This window comes from Lingula anatina, chromosome 6, assembly GCF_051362555.1.
Source record: "Lingula anatina isolate TDL-2025a chromosome 6, LinAna3.0, whole genome shotgun sequence".
NCBI classification, from domain to species: Eukaryota; Metazoa; Brachiopoda; class Lingulata; order Lingulida; family Lingulidae; genus Lingula; species Lingula anatina.
In genome coordinates this window covers 484,074-490,073 of record NC_141772.1, presented here as the reverse complement: position 1 = coordinate 490,073, position 6,000 = coordinate 484,074, and positions in this window count along the sequence as shown.

Genomic DNA, 6,000 nt, shown 5'->3' with positions numbered 1-6,000 from the left:
CTTGGAGAGTAAACTCCCCGTATCCCAAAGAGTAAACACAGGGGAAGGCAGATAACCGGCTGTGGGCCCAATTGCCACCGCCATACGTGTCATCTCCCAAGTAGCTGGCAATATCTCACCGAAAACGCCACAATATTAGATAATGGTGTGTATTGACTATATCGACCGTAAGTGGTGTTCCGTGCCCCAACCGATCACACAGGACCATCTTAATCAAAGTTTAGCACGCAGTTAACCGGTGGCGGAGACGCACAGTGTCTATTAAGTTTCTTATTTTCAAATTTGTTACCTGGATGCGGTAGGGAGAGATTGCATTAAGTTCAATGCTGCTGTTTGGGTCTACACAGCAGCCTGCTGTTAATATATTTATAGATCAGTTCACACGTGGGCGGGGCAGGGACGCGCTAGGTGCGGGGACCGTGCTTTCCTTGTTCTTTTCAATATTCTTTCAAAATGTCTGTAATTTTTGGGGGCTTTCTAGGTTTTTACCTGTATGATTATTAATAATAATATTCATTTCTTTTGAGTATTTCTCATGATTTAATCCAATTTTAAAAATCTTCATGCAACATTTAAGTGTGTCTATATTCAGTGAGGGAGGGGTGTGTCTAAGTTTATTTTTTATACTAATTTTTTTTCTTCAAATTTGAATCTTTTGGATCTTGTTTGAAGTTTTTTCAGTGTCTTCACCACTTCCATCCAGAGGGATCCAAACCTTCAGAGAGATACATAACATCTCAAAGACATATTTCAAAGGTCCCATACTAAATATGTTTCACTGAATGTGCTTAAACAAATCCCTTCAAAAAAGGAAATGAAGAAGAAAATTCGCCACACTGACAGCATCATGTGTATCTAATCACACCTCTCAGTCAGGCTTGTCTCTCTCTCTCTCTCTCTCCCTGTATTTTTGAGCCGCGTTTCCTGTGTATAAAGGTTATACCATTTTCCTCACTTCAGCTGTGAACAACAGAGCCTAGCTTATACGCTCCTGTCATTTAGCCATCTTGGAGTGACATTTCTCTTTTTTTTCTTCTCTCTCTCCTATGGCTCTACAAGCTGGGAGAACACTGGTAGGACAAACTATCTGCCGACCTTCTTTACACATTTATCAACAATCAAGCCAAGAATGCCCAAATATTTTTATGAAAACACACATTGGGTGGCTTAACGGGCTGTGCACCACCTATCTAAATACCACACAAACACTGTTTTTATCCAGAAAAGAGAATTTTTTGCAGTTCATCATGTGCTTTCCACATTGGGAGCTGTGTGGAGCACGAGTTAGAGCCTCGTTCAGCTTGCCTAGATTTACTTCAATGCATGCAACAGATGAGGCAGATTAAGTCATGGCAGAAGTCAACCTTACGCAAGACTTTCATTTGATGGAAGAAGGCCCAGTGTTTTCAGAAGGTGCATGCTTCATTTTTGTTTTCAGACATTGCTTTCTCTCTCTGCCCTGCACATTCTGAGGCCAGCTTTGCCTGGGTTTGATCTTTTGCAGACTTTTTCAAAATCTTTTCCATGCACCTCTCTAAAAAGAAATAAAAACAATATTGCCTCTTCTCCCTCCCTCCTCTTCCACTCCCTAAATAAATAAACAACTAAATTAAAAAAATTAAAATGTCATTTTTTTATATATTCAAAACCATCAGGGTAATTCTTGACATTTTTATAATATTTTTAACTAAGCAGCTATTAGAAAATAAAAATAATAAAAAATTAAATATAAAAAAGTAATAAAATTACTTTAATTAACACATCTATGTTTATTGAAAACTTTGAATACCTGGAAATATAAGCCTAATTTTTTACTTTTCTAAAATAAAATTTCTGTTTGCCCACATTTCCATCTTTTGATTTAAAGTTGTGGTTTTTATGATAATCAAAATTTAAAGAATTTAATTGTAATGCCTGGATAATATCAATCATATATATAAATGTTTAAAATTCATGACATCCTGAGCATATGGCCATATGCACAAAGAAACAAAAACGGAAAACTTATTATTAGTGATATCCGTAAATTCTCTGTACATGATTAACTTTCTTCTAACATTTTTAGAGAGATATGTATTTCTCAAGATTTCTTCTCATTGCAGTCATTGCAGTCCTGCAGAAAGCATTTGTTAACTCAATCAGGAAAACTCTGGGTTTCCAGCCTTCATGATGAGTATTAAGTTGGCCCAAAGTGTTATTGGAGTCTTATTTCTTTGGTCAGTGCTGCCGCTTACACCATGTTCCACAGATGTTGAAGTAATTAGTGCTATTCTGAAGTCTCTCACTCCTGTGGTAAACCCATTTCCTTCATTGATCTTCCCCTATTAGAAAACAGGATGATCTTTTTCCAAAAAAGAAAAAAAAAAGAAAGAAAGAAAACGTTTGTCAATGTTAATGTATTTCTTATTAAAGGATGCCATATCTTCAGCATATTTGATACTGTGACTGAAAGTCTTAAAATCTTTATTACTGTGGGTTATTATTGAATAACAGACCATCTTTACCTTCATTGGGCAAGGTCACCATCCTGTGATTTTCTTCCTAAAGAAAAGGTGTGGTAGTGGAACTTTCCAAAACTGCACAATATTAACAATCTATAGTCGCAGCAATATGAATAATGCGTGATTGAAAGCGGTAATTTCTGAGGTTAATTTCTTCCTCCAACCAGAATGGGTCATCCTTCTCCTGGGAATTTCAAGATGGATGATGTTGGCTGGAGGGCATTATTATCTCAAGTATACTTTATGAGGAAGGTGACTTCAAAAATTGGACTAATTTCCATAACAGGATGACCATATAATATAACAGAGACAAGTTTCACAAAATATTGTACATTTAGAGGAGGTCTTAACTTTAAGGCCAGAAATTTTATTGTGCTCTGGCCAAACATAATAAATATTTATTGGAACTTCTGCTACAGCACGTGCTTGCTAAAATGTACAGTTTGGCAAGAATGTAAACAATAATGTTTCTCTAGACTAGATATAATACCAACTCACTACAATATAACTACATAAATACCAGAAGTATCACATGGGAGTCATTTGCAAATGGTCCCAGACCCCTCAACCACAATGGGTGAAAAAAAATTACAAAAATTAAAAAAAAAATCTTTAAAAAATAAAATTCACCTAGGTTCAGCAAGTTGAGTTATTTTTTTTATCTGAACCTCCTTGCTAAATCAGTGCCTGTCTTTTTAACTGGGCCTGAAGAAACAGTCCCATGTTAATGCCAGGATGAATGTCCACCCAAAGCAGGCCTTGTCTAAACGGTCCTTAAATTACAAAGAAATGTCACATCATTAGAGAGAGAGAGACACCGTAAGAATCACACTAAGTACTGGTGCACTATTAATGATGGCTGATGATGAAAAACTTGATTTCACCACCAGATTGTCATTGTTAACTTCTCTGTAACTGTAATGATTGTGGATATTAAAATATCATCTAGATAATATTTGTAGATGGACTGTCAGAAATAATTTATGTTGTTACATATTTCTAGTTTTTTTATGGATTTTACAAAATGTCTCTAATATCATCAGGAAGCAAGGCATTAAGGTGTTGATGAGCAAAAAAATTACTATTGACTGGTAAAAAGATGCGACTTCACACCCAAATGAAATTATTGGGATGGCTTTTACAAATGATAAGTAGCATAAATTACTGCTTTTCTTAAATATTTAAGAAGTGAAAAAATTAATAAAAGCTATGTTTTTTTCCAGATATCTAGCATCTAATGGGGAAAAATCTCTCTATCATAAAATAGGTACTGAAGCTCTTATGCAAAAGTGACTAAGAGTTCTCATACGCCTCTTATTGGTTGACAGGCAAAAATGAAATGTTGACACGTTAATAAAATAGATTAGTATTTTTGACACAATGTAAACAGTGTTTCGTCTCACGTCTGAAACACAAGTTAAACATTCTCCAGCAAACATCAAGGCAGGATGTGTGCCACAGAAATGAATAAATTAGTATTTATTTCAAAAGAATCAACAAAAATTTCTCGCACCTGGACTTAATGTGGGTGCCCTTTTTTAAACAAAACAGAAAGATACCACAGCATTCAGGAGATCCAAATATTTCAATTTAATCAGAGTTTTTAATCAAATGGGAAATGTTTGACCACAAAGTGGTTTTGTGAGTAACAACTACCTCGACAATAACGCAGGTGGAATCCTGCAAACAAAATCCTGCTCAATAAGAATGTCTTACACAAGATTGCAGACATTTGGGTAAATTATTTCGCAGACGACAGCCTATCAGAATGGTGTTAAAAACACTCGAGGGGTTTGTTAACAGTCAGAGGTGACTTTCAACAGGTTGATCCGCCGTCTCTTTGTAGGCCAAGGAGGGATTAAGTGAACAATTCCATGAAGATATTACAGAATTTCAAGTGGGTGCTTTCAAAAATGTGCTTCTATGTCAGCCAGGATGTTTTGTGTTCTCTCCGCCTTTAATAAATACTATTGCTTTAGTCGGAATTCAATATTGGCATGATTCAGTTCTTGAAGTATTTTCATACTCTGAGTTGTTTGCTGAAAACCTGCCACAAAGAATAGGTTATATTTTGGTGTAACTATAATAAAGCAGTCACTTCTAAATATGTGATTAATTTGAACCTCACCTGCAAAATATTTCTTTACAAAAAGCACACGTCAAAATCCTGAACTGATTTTCAAACTATGCTATTTTTAAGACAGAAAATGACTGTCCACTTACATTTAATAAGACCTTGAAGGAGCTGTCTTCAACAAATATGGTTGTGTTGGTGGGCAAGAGGCTTATTTTTAAACAATCAGTTATTGATTTAATCGTTAGGGACCATATTTTAATGATATTTAAATAATGTTAAAGCCTTCCACATGCCCTCTACTGCAGTGCACATGGTAAGAAATACATGAAATGTTTTACATTATGTGTCACTGTTGTTTGTTATACCTGATCAAAATCCCAACTTGAAAAATTTTTTAGAATCTAAATATAAATTTCAACTCAGAGCAGACTTTATCTGTCCAAAAGGGCCCTGCTTTCCAACCTCAACCCCTGCCTGTGGGTTGGACCCTCCCTCTTCCTCCCTTTTTCTCCCTGGCTCTCTCCTTCCCTTCCTCTCTCTCCTCCCCCTCCTGACTTCCCTTCCTTCCTCTCTCCTTCCCTCCCTCTCTCTCTCTCCTCCCCCTCCTGACTTCCCTTCCTTCCTCTCTCCTTCCCTCCCTCTCTCTCTCTCCTCCCCCCTCCTGACTTCCCTTCCTCCCTCTCTCTTTCATCCAACTCCCCAATGATCTTCTTTGATCTGCCTTCGCCATCTGTTGCCCAACTCTTAATGAACATCTTTCATCCCACTTCTCCTCAAACATCCTCTCCACTGCCTTATCTATTGTCACCTCAGCCGGGGAATTATAACAAACAATACTACATTAGTTCACTGACTCAACACAATTAATGAGAAGTATGATGAGAATTGGAGTCTTGCCAGCACATCATTTTGTATAATGGAACTAAATTCAATTAAAAGTGACTTAAAAGTGTTGTTAATTCAATCAGTGGTTAAACAGAGCCATGTATTTCCACACCCTGCAGTTTGAGGTCTAGGACAGCAGAGTAATACCCTGAGGATCAAGGTGAATTCCCTTCACCCCCCCTCCAATCTCAGTGTACTATTGGTGTTGTATTTAATCAAATGAGGTAAATTTATATCAGTACATTTTATATCTAATGTTCACTGAATGCTTTTCAACTCTGGGAGAGATCTTAGACCCCATTCACGTAGACACCATCGTCTACGGAGATCAATCCAACTCTGCGGGGACTTTTGCTGAGTGCAACCAGCTTAACTGAATGGCAAACCTCCTCTTGTTTCCAACGTACTCCTGTAATCACCAGAATTTCTGTATTTTACTCAAAGCCATAAAGCAGTGGTACAGAGGAAGGAAAAACTACGGATTGTTTCACACACTTTTTCAGAGAAATTGTGTATCTATCCCATTTATTTATCATT